Source organism: Bos grunniens, chromosome 16 (genome assembly GCF_055505025.1).
Source record: "Bos grunniens cultivar Pamir isolate PY7600 chromosome 16, Bosgru_T2T1.0, whole genome shotgun sequence".
NCBI lineage: Eukaryota > Metazoa > Chordata > Mammalia > Artiodactyla > Bovidae > Bos > Bos grunniens.
In genome coordinates, this window is record NC_141180.1 from 36062581 (window position 1) to 36081561 (window position 18981).

Here is an 18981-nt window from a genome sequence, read left to right on the forward strand (position 1 = left end):
TTGGATACAACTGAAGCGACTTAGCAGAAGCGACTTAGCAGCAGCAGCAGCAGCAGCATGACTCCTTCAAAAAACTAAGATCACAGCATCCGGTCCCATCACTTCATAGCAAATAGATGGGGAAAAAGTGGAAGCAGTGACAGATTTTATTTTCTTGGGCTCCAAGAAATCTCTTGGGACGGTGACTGCAGCCACAAAATTAAGACAACTGCTTCTTGGAAGAAAAGCTATGACAAACCTAAACAGACATGTATAAATCAAAGTTAAGCCTGTATAATCAAAGTTAGTTTTTCCAGTGGTCATGTATGGGATGTGAGAGCTGGACCATAAGGAAGGGTTAGTGTGGAAGAAACGATGCTTCTGAATTGTGGTGCTGGACAAGACTTACAAGAATCCTCTTGACAGCAAGATCAAACCAGTTAATCCTAAAGGAAATCTACCCTGAATATTCATTGGAATGAATTCATTCATTGGAGCCGAAGCTCCAAGATTTGGCCACCTAATATAAAGAGCTGACTCATTGGAAAAGATCCTGATGCTGGAAAAGACTGAGGGAAGGAGAAGGGCGGGGGGGGGGGGGACGACAGAGGATGAGAAGGTTGGATGCCATCACCAACTCAATGGATGTGATTTTGAGCAAACTCCCGGAAATAGTTAAGGACAGAGAGGTCTGGTGTGCTACAGTCCATGGGGGTCACAAAGACATGGACAATGACCAACCAGGATTTCTTGCCTGGGAAATCCCATGGATAGAGGAGCCTGACGGCCCTACAGTCCCTGGAGTCACATAGACTCAGATACGTCTGAGCAACTAACACACACAGTCCTCTAAGCCATGGGGACTCGTGGTCCTTTGACGTTTATCGCCTTTCTCCCTCACGTGATCAGTTCCTGGGTCTTCAGGTCTTTCCATCTTCCCTGAACACTATCCACTAACTTCAACATGCACATTTCCATCCTCACAACCTTCTGAAATTTGTCCTTTCTTATTTCAGGCTCTTTGTTCTCTAATTCATACTGATCTTCAAAAAGACTGATCTCAGCCTTCAAGGCAGTATTAGCTATTTCTCGAGCAACTATGTGCAAGACAATAGGACAGAGACAAATACATAAGAGCTAGACAGTCCTGGCCTTCAAGAGTTCAATCCAAAAAAGAAGGCTGAATTCTGTAAGACCAAACAGAGCCAGACATATGCCCTAAGAGGGGCACATAATTCTACGGGGGCTCAAAGGAGGGAGAGGGCATAGGAACCACATCCTCCTATACAGCAGGTCCTTGTTGGTTATCTATTTTATATATAGGGGTGTGCACCTGTTAATCTCAAATTCCTAATTTATCTCCACCCAAGCCACATTTCCTCTCTGGTATCATAAATTTGTCTTCTGTGTCTGTGAGGCTGGTTCTGTTTTGTAAATAACTTCATTTGTATCAGTTTTTAGATTTCTTAACAGAGATCATATGATATTTCCCTTTCTGTCTGATTTACTTCACTTATATGACAATCTCTAGGTCCATCCATGTTGCAGCAAACAGTATTCTTTTTTATGGCTGAGTACTATTCCACTGTGTGTGTGCATACCACATCCATTATCTGTTCATCTGGCAATGGGCACACGGGATGCTCCCATATCTTGCCTATTGTAAACAGTGCTACTCTGAGTATTGGGGTGCGCTTATCTTTTCAAAGGAGAAGGCAATGGCAACCCACTCCAGTACTCTTGCCTGGAAAATCCCATGGGTGCAGGAGCCTGGTAGGCTGCAGTCCATGGGGTCGCTGCGAGTCGGACACAACTGAGCGACTTCACTTTCACTTTTCACTTTCATGCATTGGAGAAGGAAATGGCAACCCACTCCAGTGTTCTTGCCTGGAGAACCCCAGGGACAGCGGAGCCTGGTGGACTGCCGTCTATGGGGTCGCACAGAGTTGGACACGACTGAAGCGACTTAGCAGTAGCAGCAGTATCTTTCCAAATTAGTGTTTCTGCTTTTTCTGGATATATGCCCAGGAATAGGACTGCTGGATCATATGGTAGCTATTTTCAGCTTTTTAAGGAACCTCCATACTGTTCTCCATAGTGGCTACACCAATTTACATTCCCATCAACAATGTAAGAGAGTTCCCTTTTATTCATACCCTCTCCAGCATCTATTATTTGTAGACTTTCTGATGATGGCCATTCTGACTGGTGTGAGATGATATTTCATTTTAGTTTTGATTTGTATTTCTCTAATAATTAGCAATGTTAAGTATCTTTTCATGTGCCTGTTGGTCATCTGTATGTCTTCTTCAGAGAAGTGTCTATTGAGCTCTTCTGCTCATTTTTTGATTGGGTTGCTTTTTCATATTGAGCTTGGTATTGATACTGACATTGGTATTTTTAGTCTATTACGTTTTCTACTTGGTTATTGTTGGTCCACAGGAACATGGATGATTTTGATCTTTTAACTATAGCAGTTCCCCTCTATTTTCATTTGTTCTATAATTAAGTCTAGCTTTTTGATGCAGTTAAACGTATCAGCTGCAAATCACAGTTTTGTTTCTTCTATTCCTTGTGTCTAGGTGTCTTGTACACTTTGTCTGATGACATTATATACAAATTTGAGTACACTTCTCATCTTAGTGATGACAGTTTGAGCATCTTTATTTTAAATGAAGTACTTATAAAATTATCACCTTTAAATATGATGCTTAATTAAGTATTTGGTAGGTACTCCTTTTGAGATTAAGATTTCTTACTACAGTTGACCCCTGAACAACATGAGTTTGAAGTACACGGAGTCACATACATGGGATTTTTTCCACAGTAAATATTACAGTACAACATCATTTGAGAGTGGCTCAGTCCACAGATGGAGAGGAACTGTGCACATGGAGGACTAACTGTAAGTTATATGCAAATTTTCCACTGCGAGGAGGGTTGCTGCCCCTAACCATCTCCCCACTGTTCAAGGGTCACCTGTCTCCCCGGATGCCAAGAGTTGTTACTATGCAGAACGTTACAATTTACTGCATGCCTTTTTACACCACTATTGTATCTCCCAGCCCACATGCTCTTCTTGACGGTGACTCTGTCACTCTTCCATCAAAAGAGAGTCTAATTTTCCTCTTCTGAATCTGAGTTGGCCTCAGTAATTTGTTTGTAACCAATATAATGTGGTAGAAATGATGACAGGACATCTAAATCAATGTCAGAAAAGGCCATGTAACTGCCTCGCTTTCCTGAAGAGCCAGCCAGCACGTTGCAAGAAGCCCAAGCCCAGTATAACCACAGAGATACTCCCGCTGATGGTAGCCACCAAGCCCAGCCTCAGAGACAATTCTGTCATCACAGCCAGGATGAGCTGTGAGCTCCCAGCATCACCCCTAGCCATCTGTGTCTTCCCAGCTGAAGGCTCAGAAAGCACAGAGCAAAGACGATCACCCTCACAGTCTGCTGAACCACAGGACCCACGAACACAGTCCAACGGCTGTTTTAAACCACCAAGTCTGGGTGGGGAGCTACATCATGCAGCGGTACGTAACTGAGGTGAAACTATCCTTGCATTCCTGGATATATCCTGCTGGATCACCATGTAGAGCTTTAATACACTGTTCAGTTCTGATGAGTAATCAGAACGTTTTGTTTCTATTTATGAAGTGAGAAACTGGGCCCTTTTTTAAAGTTATTGACACCAGCACACACAGGTTACTCAAAAATGAACACATCTTAAGCAGAACCTCTTGCCTGCCTCAAAGTGTATAACCTATGGGTCCTTCCATTGCAGAAGCGGGAAGGAGGGTCTGGCCTGGGTGGGGAAGCAGGCAGTTAATATCCTTTCTACAAATCCTGAGGGTGCTATAAGGCATTGTCAGAGAAAGGGGGCAACAGGTCTGCAACTTACCCTCAAATAGCTCAGGGTGAAAAAACCACACAGGCTTTTAAAGGAAGAATGAAAAAGGCAGAGTTGAAAGCGATGCAGTAAAATGTTAACATCTGGGGAATCTGGGTTAAGGATATATGGGAATTCTTGATATTATTCTTGCAATCTTTCTTTGGAAGTTTGAAATTAATTCAAACTAAAAGGTTTAAGAGGGAACTGTGCATGGAATAACCCTAACATTTTATATATGTGATACTGCAGTTTAAAAAACTGTGTGTCTGAGAGAAGAAAGGAAGAGCTGGGAATAATTAGAATAGTTGGAGATTTCTATTCCTTTTAGTCCAAATAGATTCTTTAAAAATCTAAGAGGTATTGTTTACATATATAACTTTAGGCCAAATTTTCAGCTCGAGCAAGAACAAGTTCACAGGACTCTGGGAGAAGGATGAAGAGAAACACAATCACCCTACACAGCCGTCCATTAGCTCCAGAGACACTTAGACACAAAAGCTAAGCCTCACAAACGGACTTTATCAAAGCGGGGCAACAGTGACGCTGGTGGTAAGCGCTACACTAATGGCAAGTTCCTGATCAGGAGGGGCCTGTCTGGGGGTGCTGTCTGCGGAGTCTAGGGGGACCAGGGTGAGCTAGACACAGGCTCACACGGGTTCAGTGCAGAGTCTGGAAAAGATGAAGCTGTGTGGCCGTGAGCAAGCTCCACCTTCTCCTGTGACAGGACCGACAGGCTCCCAGGACCTAACCCAGAGGGAAGCAGGACCAAATTTTTCCCAAGAGAAAGAGACTGAGCACATTCTGGGGCAGTGATCAAAGAGCGCCTCCAGCACAGGGCTGGCGCCAGCTCACCCAGGGCTGCATGCCAGCCACTCCCGGACACAGGGGGATTTCAGGTCCCCATGCTTCACCACTGCAGGCTGGCCAAGGAACCCTGCTGTGAATAAAGCTCCTCTATGGTAATAAAGTCTCCCTTTCCTCCTATAAAAAGCAACCATGGCCCCAAAGGCAAGCACCCATACCACCAAGGCTCTACCCTGGGCTCACCCCAACCCCCTCCCTGCCTGCGAGGCCCCCCTGGAGTGGGGGCGCCTCAGTTTCCTTCCCTCCAGCAACACCGCAGCCCCCCCTCCCCAGCAGGGGTAATGGGGGGAGCCAAGCAACGATGTCTGTAAAGTGCTCTCATTTGTAAGGATGAAAAGAGCTATAAATCCACAGTCACAGGGGCACTAAAGCTGCAGCCACTTCTTCCTTTTGAAACGGAGAACCACAAGGAGGATCAAAGGACTGTCTGTTGACTGCTGCTCTGGGGGCCTCCTCCCCCCACACCTGACAGAAACCCCAGAGAGGCCAACCATGATTTTCAGCTTAACAAAATCTCAAGACAAGTTGAACCATGGCTTCCTGGAACACCCGGAGTAGAAGAAACAGGGGCAGAAGGCGGGGGGACCGACAGAGCTTGCATACTTGAAAGCAGGAGTTAAAAGGAGAAGGCTTGGGAGAAGTCTTGAGAGGAAGAAACGGAAACATGGAGGGAAAGGTTGCTTCCCCAGGTCTCTTTCTTCACAGAAGCCTGGCACGGTGACCCAGCAAAGGCTGCAGCAGCTTGTGCAATAAAATGCTTAACCTTGGCTAAGTTAACCTTCTTAGCCATAAAAAGGGGAGGGGAGTGGGGACAAAAATCAAGCTTACGGGAAATAAACCTAATCAAAGCTGAACCGTAACAAAGGGCACCAGAAACATTCCTACTGCAGCACATCCCACAGGCTGGCCAAGAGCCCGGAATTTTCATCACAACTTTTCAAACAGGGAGAGAAGGGGAAAAAAAAAAAAAATCAAAAGCATTACCAAGGCCCCAACCCAGGACACCTCGCTGTAGAACCAAAATTTGTGAGAGGTCAGCCTTTCAGGGAGTCAAAAACTCAGCGTGTGGAAACCGGCAGGCCTTTATACAGTGGGAGGGGCTCTTAAACCAACTACTGTTCCGCACTGAAGTCTCAGAGCTTCACAGACCATTAAAGGTTTCTGAACCACAGAGAAAGGAGGGCAGAGTTAAGGAAATAAATCAAAAGTTCCTCTGGGATGCACGAATGCCTACTTGGAACAGGCTTTCAGCACGAATATCCTCCACATTAAACAACAGGGAGGACTTTTCAAAATAAAAGCAGGAAAGAGATTAATTCTGTTATAAGCAACACTTTCTTTCTGGCTTAAAGGTTATGTGTGCTATAAAAAAATGACTCCAGAAGAGTGCTGGGGGGAGGTGGGGCTGGGCTGAAGGCGGGGGGTGCAGTGAAGGAAGACAAGAAGTGAGCAGAAAAACAAACAGAGAAACGCCCCCAAACCAGCTACAGGGTCTGGTAGTATTTTAGGAGCGGGATGTGAGGCAGAGCAATCTCTACCACATCTATTCCTGGCTAGCCCTGCCTAAGAAACTGCAGGAACTTTCCCATAGCCAGAGGGAGTTCTCTTGCTTTTCCTGTGCTACATTCACAGCTTAAGGCCCGGGAAACGGACCATGTCATCTTCAGTGCGGAGCCCATTACATTTCTTAAGAAGCATCACCTGTCTCAAAACCAGCAGGGGGAGTACAGGACTACAGCATCTGAGAACAGGAAATGGTCAACCTGATACCTAAGGATCTGTGTTTATCCAAGAGACGGGCTGTGAAGCCGAATGACAGACCTTGTTGTTGTTGCTGTTCTGTCGCTAAGTCATGTCTAGTTGACTCTGTGACCCCACGGACTGCAACTTGCCAGGCTTCCCTGTCCTCTACTATCTCCCGGAGTTTGCTCAAATTCATGTCCACTGAGTCGGTGATGCAGCAGAAGTGAACAGATCAAAATGCTGGCTTCTTACTTAGACTGGGTTAGCAGATTACAACAGATGAGGCTGTCACCCTGGGGTCGGGGTGCACTCACCATGGAGCACACTGTTGGGGTGTGCCCCAATCAACCTGGCTTCCCTGGTGGCTCAGTCAGTAAGGAATCTGCCTGCAATGCAGGAGACCTCAGTTCCATCCCTGGGTCAGGAAGATCCCCTGGAGAAGAAAATGGCCTCACACTCCAGTATTCTTGACTGGAAAATCCCAAGGACAGAGGAACCTGGCAGGATACAGTCCATGGGGTTGCAAGAGTCAGACAGGACAAGGGGACTAAACCATCCCCACCAACCAATCTGAAAAGAGGGGGAAGGGGTCTGGGGAGGGGAAAGGCTCAATGAAAATCAGAAAGTCCAATATGGAGAATGGATAGCACTCACCAGAGCAATAATTTACCTTGAAACAGGGCTGGCAGTTTAGTGCACAAACAGCCCCTTCCAGGCTTTATTCCCTGGAGGGACCGGGGAGACCTTCAGCTTTGCTTTCAACCCCTAGGTCTGTCTGCTCAAGGCCTGCTATTTCATCTCCAGCCACGGTTTACCAAACATGCAGGAATGGGCTTGAGGGGTAGTTCATTTGAGGGGTACTACACTTGAAGGGTAGTGCTGATAGGTTCCTGCGGTGGGATCTGGGGCCATGATTGAAGCTAATGGTTTTTCCCACAAGAGAAGAGCCTACAGCTTCATGCATGGTTATGCTGTGGTTTGTTACTGGACAACTCTACTCAAGTTTACTGTGGGTGTTAAAATGGCCTTGCTGATGGTTGGTCTTAGTATGCACTAATGTATCAGGTCATCTTAACACCTTCTCATTGTGGGAAATGAGAGCCAGGGTAAAGATGCTAACCTCAAGATGTGTATAACTCAACAGACTAAACAAAGCCTGCAATGTGGCTTTCTGTTACGCTAGGAAGTGTGCCCTGAAATAAGCACAGGTACCTGCCTCCGGGCAAGAGGGAGGGGCCAGGTGAGGAAGGGGTGGGGCCCAGGGAAGGGGGGGCCCCCCCGCGGGGGAAAGGGCGGCTGGGCAAAGACAGGGCACCGCCTTAGCTCCCTAAGCTGAGTACCCAAGGTATGGGGTGGACCCAACTTGCAGTCTGGAGCCCTGACCCATCTGAGAGCCCTCTGTGAGGGAGGGTCAACCTCCAGGAGGTAAAGCGATCCTGATTCCTGCTCAATAAAAGGAAGGCGTTACAAATGATCAGTTCAGTTCAGGCGCAGTCGCGGCCGACTCTTTGCGACCCCATGAATCGCAGCACGCCAGGCCTCCCTGTCCATCACCAACTCCTGGAGTTCACCCAGACTCACGTCCATCGAGTCAGTGATGCCATCCAGCCATCTCATCCTCTGTCATCCCCTTCTCCTCCTGCCCCCAATCCCTCCCGGCATCAGAGTGTTTTCCAATGAGTCAACTCTTTGCATGAGGTGGCCAAAGTACTGGAGTTTCAGCTTTAGCATCATTCCTTCCAAAGAAATCCCAGGGCTGATCTCCTTCAGAATGGACTGGTTGGATCTCCTTGCAGTCCAAAACCACCGTAATCTGCATTTAAAGGGTCCACTGTCACTGGGCTCTCAGGAGCAGTGAAGTGCAGTCTTTGGGAATGCTGCAGAGAGACTTGGTATTTGGAAAATTCCTCAGCAAGGATACTTCAAGGACTTCCTCTGGCAAGACATTTCAAACAAGTTTTTCAATATTTAAAACACCTAACCCTCAAACAGCTTCCAGCCCTCCAGGCACAGCTTCCAGCCCTCCAGGCACATCTTCCAGGAGGCATGCTCTTCCTGTGGCACCACGCATGGTCCACAGCATGCAGGCTAGCACTGGGGTTCACACTGACATGCACTATGGTGGGAGCGACCACCAGGACGGAGCAGAAACCCTGCCCTCATCTCCTCCTGACACCCAGGAAGCTGGCGGAACAGGATGATCAACTGTGTGAGGAGTAAACCACAAACTGTATACATTCTCACTACCTAGACATCGGAAGTCACCGATTTCTAGAAAAATGTGGTAACAATGTTAGGTATTTATAGACACAGCATTTGGGAAATCAGTGATTAGAACAGAACACAGTACAAGAGAAAACAGTATGCTTTGGTCCGAGTCTAAAAGACAAACAGACTGGACAAGGGTGCATTCTCTTTAATTTCAAATTTGTGCACTTTAATATGAATACAAGATGGCTGTTCAAGAATCACTCTGTCCTTTAACTGGATCATTCTGTCTAAACATCTGGTAGACATCATATGGTCAGAGAAACACAGACTTCTCCTGAGTCACCTGACAGGCTTAGACCAAAAATAGGGCTTCAAGTTTTGGTAAGTAAATTTCAGCCCAGAGGACAAAGCAAATGTAGAAATTTATTTTAAAAGTTTTGGGAATTCCCTGGCAGTCCAGTGGTTAGGACAGAGCCTGGGTTCACTCCCTGGTCAAGGAACTAAGATCCCTGGTCAAGGAACTGTAAACCTTACAGTGTAGCCAAAAAAAAGTTATGTTTTGCTTTTTATCCCATATTCTCCAGAATGTCTGCAGTTCACTTGCTGCCGGTTTTATTCTGCTGCTGGTGTAGTTACAGATTCACAGGACTGATTTCCTTTTGAATTCAGTTATCACACAAGTTCCATATTTTCCCTCCAAAACTTAAACACCTCTCTCAACAACTCAAGGCTACAAACCTCTGACCTGGCTCAATGTACCTCATTAACACATTCCCCAAACAGAGCATTTGTGGGAAAATGAACTGAGTTCTGATGTTAGGAGGCATGTGCCTAAATCAAAAATCACCAAATCCCAGAGGCAAGGGACCTACACTGCTTCCAGCCCTCGAAAATAATCAAACACACCAAAGTCACCATTTCTTGCCAAACTCAAGAAAAATCCAAACTCTTGCACTTGGGAACAAAAGAGACAATAGCTGCAGCTGAAAATACATAACCAAACATCACAGGAAAAACTTCAACTTAATACTGTTCAAAACATCCCCAGTGGTGTTTCACTCATACGGCAAAGACACAGGATAAAAATTCCAGACTGTTCTCAAGATAATAAAATAGCATATGATGGTGACTCACTAACTGACTAAAAGGAAGAAAAAAATAAATCCACAAACAGTCACAAGAACCTTGCAAAGCTGCAAAGATCTGGCAACACTGAACCTCCTCCACCTCACTTGGCTCTCACCTCCAGTACACACACACACACACACGCACAGACACACATGCACAAATACACACAGGCACACACTCTACGTTTTGAAGCCAAGCTGCAATTGGCTAATGGCTTACTCTACTGCTTAAGACAATATTTTATTCTTGACTCGCTCAATAAACCTGCTGAGAAAAATAAACAATGGGTTTCAATCTTATAAATAATCTAGAAAACAGAACTGCTGTGCAAATAGTAGAGGTGATTTACTGCCCGTGATAAACAGAACAGGAAGTCCAATGTGCACAGTGAACCCTGAGCCACAGGCTTACTATCCTGGGACAGAGTTAATAAGGATTCCTGTCCCTTACATGGTGGAAGGCCTGGGATGTCCAGGGTTCACCCGGTCTTTAAAAGAGCATCTAAGCAGATCATGAAAACCAACACAAAGAGCAAAAGATAAGGAGGACTTTTCCTTTAATACATTGAGGGCTTTTAAGCTTTTAAGACATAGGTACACACACAATGCATTTCTATCCCAACATTCACATATGTGTGAAATACCCACACACACTTCATCTTGAATAAATATTAAATCAGGGCCTGTTATAGGGCACTAAAGGTGAATAAAGAGGTATTAAAATGAGATCCCTGCCCAGAAGGCCTTACATTCTATATAAATATACAGATGCATGTATATGTGCAGAAGAGAAATGCATCAGAGAAAAAAGGAGCAGAGTCTACAGGCCAAAATTAAAACAGAAGAAATGAGCATTTTTAAAGGACAGAAAGACATAATTTCGCTGAGAGAAGTTGGGCTCTTCGGGTAACAGCCGCCAGCCCACAGAGAAAGAGGCCCATGTGGGTTTTGCAGACGTGAACCCCAGGCAGAACCCCACAACCAAGCTCAGGATCCTGGCGGTGACAGCAGCCCCAGAACCTTCCAGGAAAGAACACAAAGCCTCCAACCTCTTCACTAGGCTGTGAATTGCAGTAGGGCAAGCATCCGTTCATGCATCCCAGATATCCCACAGCACACAGGTCTTGGGTACCAAGGTTCCCCAAAAACCTTCTCTCCAAACACTCTTAATCTTGCCAACTTGTGAGGGTAGTTCAGTCTCCTCAGGCCAAATCCTGGGAATTACAGTGCCACCATATAGAGGATTCAAAAGGATTTGAACAGAAGAATCGTATTTCCAAAGTGGACAAATAACAAAGGTCATTAAAATGGAAACTTAAAAATTAAACATCTCCAAAAGAAAACAGAGCTTAATGGAATCTTAGTGTCCCAAGCAAGTCTCTCGTGCTTGCCTTTACTATTTCCATAATACAATTGGCTTTCAAATTACACACAACAGAAAACGTTTTTCAAGGGCGAGGTATCCTGCCCACCACTGGTGAGCAGCTGTGAATGAGACCAAGGTGAAGGCTTTGCATCACATTTCAAAACAACACAATTAATTTTTACTCTATTTTCCTGAGTATTACTCATTGGCATAATTTCAGGTAAGATTAAAATGAATCAAAAAACCCAATTATTTAAGAATTATGATTGCTGATAATTTTAAAACTTATTTTTAATGTCACTTTTTAACAGACAAGATTTATTTTTTAAAAAGCATCAGCAAACTGGATTTTCAAAGTTAGGATGAGGTCACGTTCTATTAAGGCTTAAAAAAAAATCCACTTAAAATATAAAACATGAGCTCCAAGGAGATAAACACACTGACTATAATCACAACTTTAAAGTCTTCTTAAAGACCATTTCAAACCTTCCATTTGCTTTACTAGATAATAAATAAATGAGTCTATTTAGGCCTTAAAAGTCACAAATGTTTTCATCTTTAAAGGTCACCAGGTAACCAAAATCCACCAAATCATAAGAAATATATGTCAGCAAATGCCAACAGCAAATGAACAACTGATGCTTACAAGCAACACTGTGTTCAATTACATCAGAAGTCCATGGTGTTTTTCATTTGAGTGCAGTTTCTACAAGCGATAGATCCCATGAAATTGAAGCACTCTCATGCCATTCCCACCAGTCCTAATAGTTCCAAAGACCAGGCTAAGATGTTTACACTGGGAACAGCAAATATCCAAGGCCCTTGGTTTAAAGTCATATAATTCTCTGGGAGTTTTGATATAATCTGTTTAACATGATGCCACATAAAACCGATTCCAAAAAAACTAAAAATAATTACTCTAAAAATAAGTAAATAAAAATTTAAAACTCGTCTAATTTTCATAGACCTCCCTTCCCCTACAACATCAACAGCAAAAGTTTCTTACAAGAAAATTTCACTCACACAAGGGCATCAGCCACTCTCCCTCAGATTTCCCTAGTCAAAACTGCCCAGACCAGTATCCATATAGTCTAGACTCTCAACGAATAGGCTCTGCTCCATTTTAATGGGAACAACTGTAGGATCGAAGTACTTGCTGCCACGTTGCAGTGCCTGTTTGTATGGGAGATCACTTCTGCCTTGAACGGAAAATCCCAACTATGTGTGTCTACCCCAGGACAACTTATTAAGGGAAAGAAAGGTATGGCACATGTCAGTCCTCACACCCACTTCCTGCCAACCTTTCAAAACATTTATGTTTCTCCTTCATATATTGGGGTTCCAGCGAAAGAAACACCTAAAAACACTGTAGTATTAAACATGCAAACATCATATTAATAGGCAATGGTCATCCTTTCAAACAAAAAGGTTTCTATTTGAAACAAGTAGGGGTTACTCTGCCTAACTCACTATGGCTGCATGTCAAAAGATAAAGGAGACAACAGTGTTTATATGAAACATGGCATCAAGACTTCCCTGAAGGTCCACTGGTTAGGAATCAGTGCTTTCACTGCTGTGGGCTGGGTTGAATCCCTGCTCAGGGAACTAAAATCCCACAGGCAGCAAGATGCAGCCCCCCAACCAAATAAAGAAATAGAGGAAATATGGCATGAGTTACAATTGTGTTTCTAGAGGAAAAAATTGGAAGATGGGAAGAGGGAAGCTATATCAGGAAATAATATTACTGATAATGAAAATAAGCCCAGATACTTTTCATTTTTAAAATTAGTTTGTTTGGTTGCACCAGGTCTTAGGTGAGGCAGGCTGGATCTTTAGTTGTGGCATGTGAACTCTTAGTTGTGCAAGTGAGAGATCTAGGTCCTTGACCACGGTTCAAACTCTGGCCCCCAGCACTGGGAGTCTTAGCCACTGGACCACCCAGGAAGTTCCCAAATACCTTGAAATACTTTACAATCCTTTGAAAAGGGAAATCAAGCTCTACTTAACAGTGAAATAATCTAGTTTTAACAGAATGAAAAGAACATTATTTTAAGAATGAATCTAACAGATAGGATTGAGATTCTGCAGGGCCTCATCACTGTAAACAGCAGGGCTTCCTGAACTTTACTTCGCATTCGAATCACCTGGGACGCTCATTACAATGCAGATTCTGCTTCAATAGAAAGGGACAGGAGGCTGTGAGGCTGCAATTTTAACAAGCTCCAGGTGATGAGGACAACACTGGTCTGAGGACCACACTGAGAGCAGCAAGCATACACAGCATTTGCAGTCAGAGATCTCTGGCTTACAACCAAGTATGTTATGCGGCTATAACACATTTATGTCCTCAACAGTATCAACCGATTCAGGAAGTCCACACTTTGTTATATAACATTAGATTAAGCATTAATGAGGCTAGAAAATTGTTTATCTAAGGTTATAACCTGAAGTTAAATAAAACTTCATGCTGAACGCTCGTATTTAAATACTACAGTCAGTTTTAACCTCTTAGTATTAACAGAATCCCAATTACTCCATCTTACAGCCCTTTCTCAAAAGTCGTTCTTCTTTGCTGAGGGAATGTGCTCTATGCAAAAGATACTTTGCCTGAAGAATGGAACAACTTAACGTTCAGAAGTTAAGCACACACACAGTAGAATTCATTCTCAGAAATGCGGCTGAGAAAGATGGTTGATTTTTCATATTATTTCTCAAATTAAAATTTTAAATCTCCAATACTTTTCATCCTCTCACCCAAGGTTAAAAAAATTCAAAGCATCAAAACCAGCTGGCCCTTTAGTCCCCTTCAAAAAAAAAAATCAGCAAAAACAAACAAACAAAAAAAAACAAACCCAGTAAGTTTTCAATAGAGAAAGTCCAGATAAAAGTCTTCCACGTTTACAAACCATTTTTGGCTCCCCACTTTCTGTCCTACTACTACACTGAATTAGCAAGAACCTTCCTCTCTGGTCTCCACCTTCTTGGTACTGCTGCTAGAGAATGCTCAGCTCCCATGCTCTCTCACCTCTTTTCTCAGAATCCTTCGGTGGGTCCCCAGATTTCACTCTTTGGGAAAAGTGCAAGTTTCCCCTCGCTTCACCTCCAAGCCATAATTCTGGCTCACGTGCCATGGCATCAGCTCATGCAGCATTCTCAACAGCACTCATGGACTTGCTGCGCACGTTTTGCAATTTCCTGTCTCCATGCCTTTGCTCATGATATTTCCTACAGCTGCAAAGTCGCTTTTCCTCCATCCTCCCAACCTCGGCCTGTATCCTTCCTTCAAAGCTCAGTTCAAATACCACATCCTCCAATTAGCCTCCCAGAAACCCCCAGCCCCCATGGTCCCTGCGGGGCCTGGCCCTCCACCAGGGCCCTGAGCACAAACTGCCAACCATGCACATGGCTCACCTTTCCTGCTGCAGTGCAGGCTCTTTGCTTCTCTTCACAGACATCTCACCACCACCATGCTCAGTGGTATACAAAACTTTCTAAAATTGAACTACACAGAATATTTAGCTAGCTTTGAAAATGGAAAGTGGATGAAAATGAATTTCTGGTATAGTAAATTTTAATGTACCAGTGACTGGGTTGACAAACAACACGAACTTCATCTCTGTTGGGTGAGGTACTCAAAAATAAAACTCAAGAGATGAGAAAGACAGTCAAGAGCATGTACTTGTTCCCTTCTCTGTCCAGAGGCCAATAATCCTCTGGAGTCACCTCTTCTCTCTACCAAGTCAGGGTGGATCAAACTGTCTTCTCAGTAAAGTCGGCTGCAGCAGAGACAGGTCACTAAGTTAGCGCTCCCTCCCTGTCTAGATGCAATGCTGGCTGAACCTGTCCACTCCAACAGCAGGTAGAGCTTTACACAAAGGCCAGCCAGGACTCCAGGGACAACCACCCATATGTCAGACACATAAAGTCCTGGGTTCAAACAAAGGGATGTGCTCAGCATGAAAGAAGATACATGTATATGTCACTGTCACCTGGGTAATCATCTCATGATTTTGAAGAAAACTACAATGTGTAAAAAATCAAACAAAAAATTATTTTGGGACCACCTAATATTTTGTATTATATACAACATGGATTCCTCTCCTAGTAATTAAGATTCAACTCTATTAGGTCTCAACAAGAGACCTTGGTCTTCAGTCATTACATTAGCATCAAAGGTCATGTGATTCATCAATCCAACGATGACACGGCAGTGCTTAAAGAAGAAAAGAGGCCTTGTTACCCATCCATTTCTCAGAAGCTCAGCAGTGGGGCACTTGCTGTGATTTACACAAATGTACTTATACCCTAGACTCTGATGTTGTTTAGACCAAACAGTATGTTGAGAGAGAAGAGGCATACAGCCAAGGGGAAACTGAGATGCTCAGCAAAAATTCCTTACCATATTTTACTACTTATATACATTCCATAAGCACATTGAGGGAGGCAAACAGTTCTAGAGAAAGCAAGAACTGGAAGAAAGAAGCTACAGGATATTTGCATGACTGTGATGCTAAACTACTGCAATTATTCTCCTGCGAACCATGAGGTTAACATGTAACACCCACTCAACTAAGCCTCTATAAACAGTTGGTTTTCCACAATCACAGCCACTATTCCCACTTCAGTGGGCAGCAGTGTTCAGAGAAAAGCCAGATTTAGCTCCTGAGTAATCAACACCAGAAACCAAAAGAGCTGGGGAAGCTGATCATGACCACCAGCAAGCTCTGAATGCGTGACGACACCGAATGGCCTGGTGGGGATGAAACGCTCCTCAACGAAGCTCCAAGACGGAGGACTTACACCCTTTTAACCAGGTTGTGCCATCCACACACTGGTTTTCAATTAAAGCGCTTTTCTATAAGACAGATGAATGAAAAACAGATAACTTCATTTTATATAGGTTCAATATGTTTACAAGAAAGACTCTGATGCTGGGAGGGATTGGGGGCAGGAGGAGAAGGGGACGACAGAGGATGAGATGGCTGGATGGCATCACTGACTCGATGGACGTGAGTCTCAGTGAACTCCAGGAGCTGGTGATGGACAGGGAGGCCTGGTGTGCTGCGATTCATGGGGTCGCAAAGAGTCGGACACGACTGAGCGACTGATCTGATCTGATCTGATGTTTACAAGAAGAAAACAAGTCTGTACTTTTCATAGTATTCAGCTACTTAATTGGGGGTAGACAGGAAGAACAATTGTTTTCAAATGTTTTCATGCACCCTTTATAGACGTTATCTCATGTAAATTCTCCAAACAATTCTAGGGGCAGAAGCATCAGCCCATTTTACAGACACAGACAATCAAGGATAGAGAGGCTGAGTAATCTGCATAAGACCCTGTGCCAGGTTAAGGGGCAGATGACTGGTCTCTGGCACAGCAACAGCCAAAGATGTGCAAACATTTTATAGAGATTAGAATGCCTGTAAAATTCTCATGCAAAGACACATCATTTTAGAAAAAAATAATTCCAAGGCCTGGTCAGGATTTGACCTCACAGGATTTGAACCTTCCAATGAACAACTCAAAGCAGACTGCTCAGTTAGAGATCATCAAGTACTATAGTTACCAGTAAGGCCAAGAATAGAACACAGGTCTGCTGACCCTGCGCCCATGCCCAATCAGGCGTGTTCTTTTGGATGCTGACACCCTTCTGAAGTTTCCAGTCAGTTGAGAATAGCAAAGAAATGAGTTAATAATTCTGGTAAATAGAACAGAATATGGAAAGTATCTAGATTAGCAAGATTCGCTACACACACATACACACACCTTTTTAAAAGGAATGACCATATGAAGATTTCTACCTGAACCAAGAACACATATCTGAAAATTTTCTCTTCTACTGCAGCAAAAATGAAAAAATAACCTTTGCCCTCCCCTCCCTATGTGTTGTGAATGATTAGCTGACTAGTGTGGCCATGTTGATAACTAAGGAAAATACAAGATATGTGCCTCTTGCAGCTGACTAGAATACTTAGATTTATCCTACTACCAACCTCTAATTGCATGCAAAAGCCAGCAGGACACTAGGAATGGTTTGCCAGTGTCAGCCCTAATCCATTATCCAGTCCTGCAAATGACTCTCCCATGATGGTGCCCAGAGACAGAGGCTGGAAACAGGAAGACTGCTGGGTGCCAGAGGAGGTGGGAGGTAAGGAGCCACGTGGCTGGGAAACAGGGGTGGCAGAGAAGTGATGGGGAAGGGTCTCAGGAAAGAGGCACCTGGAGAAGACCAGAAAACCTGCTAAGAAGGTAGCTGTTCTCACAACTCTGAGTCAGACATCACCAGTAAGAAGAAGGGCCAACCAAAAGCAGGAGGAAACACAGATCAGAAGACCCTTCCCTAGGTTAAAGGTCATGCAGCTCCCTTTCCTCAAGGGAGATAAAATGCAAATTGTTTGGCATTTCCAAATGTTAGACACTAGCTTTTAGACTCAATGCTTAATCTTGCTATTAAGTTTATTTTTTGAGAGAAATAAAATAATTGTCAAGGGATAATGTATCAAATTTTTCATGATTTTAAACTTTTTTCGCAGAGCACAAGGAGAGAGAAAACTCAGGCTGAAAGGTCATAATCTGGGCCTTCACATCAGCTCAGATCTATCTCCTCAATGATCTCTTATTTTCATTCCAATCTGGCCAAACCAAAATTCCTGTACTTGGGTAAAGTCTTTTTAGTTTTTACTTCAAATAACTGAAATCCTCAGAAAACATAAAAGTATTTCATTCATAGATCCACATTAAATACCTTTTTCCAATCTGTTCTGGAAAAAGTAAAATGTAAGTTGATTATATAGATTCATCTCGTATTTTATTGTCCATAAACAGCTTTTTTCCACTATCCTCAAAATGACCTATCTCAGCATATTCAGATGTATAATAAATATTGAAAGTTTCATCTAATTCTGATTGATGAATGCAAACCACAAACGAATATACATGAGGCTATACCTGAAATCTCAGAACCTTCTTCCCTATTATGAGCTGTTCATAAGGTGTTGTACAGAAACCATGTCCAGAAACATTTTGTTTAAAAAAAAAAAAGTGAAAAGAATGAAAATTGAATAAGAGGAAATCAATAAACAATACTCAACTAGGAAACCAAAATCCAAACTGCCCCACAGCTTTTGGCATGGATGTTGCTCCCAGAACAGTCTCTTCCTTCCACTCCCAAAAGCAGCGGGTGGGGCTGGAGGGTTTGGGGAAAGCAGCAGCTCAAAGCCTAAATATTCACCTCCCATCCCTAGGTCCTGAAGTCACTTCTAGGGCCCATAGACACTGATGAGGCTGGCCCTACTTCACTTCCAGTCTCCCCTACTCCTTGGCTTAGCCAAGGGTTCCCCAACTCTCCTCCAATACCACCTGTAGGAAATTACAGGTACAGCCAGGTAAGACTGAACGAATCTCCTACTGGCATTCTTTTTTTTAATTTTAAAATTTATTTATTTATTTTAATTGAAGTGGTATTCTCTTCACGTAACTTCACTCCCAAGATTTCTCAGCAAACCCACTTCCCCCCAAATTTAGCAAGAGCCGTCATCAGATCTGACTCTCAGCTTTGTGAAGTACCAAAGGAATTTTTTAAAGCCTCATTTCAAGCAATTTATAGGACCCTTGATATCTCTCCAATAAAAAGTACACACTTAAAAAAAGTACAAACTTTTAGGGCTTGAAAATTAGTTAAAACTACTCAAAACACACCAACGTTAACTAAATAAAAGTCCCATGAGAATTTAAAGTATACTGAGCTACAAACCTCTTAGCTCTATTATTTGTTGATGACTTTTGATAATAAC

At 43.5% G+C, this 18981-nt stretch overlaps 1 protein-coding gene across 18 annotated transcripts in view; it reads right to left on the minus strand.

Annotated features, from left to right (window-relative positions):
• The window catches only part of RERE (arginine-glutamic acid dipeptide repeats), a 416635-nt gene that overhangs the window by 37584 nt on the left and 360070 nt on the right, over window positions 1-18981 (minus strand). The window lies entirely within an intron of this gene.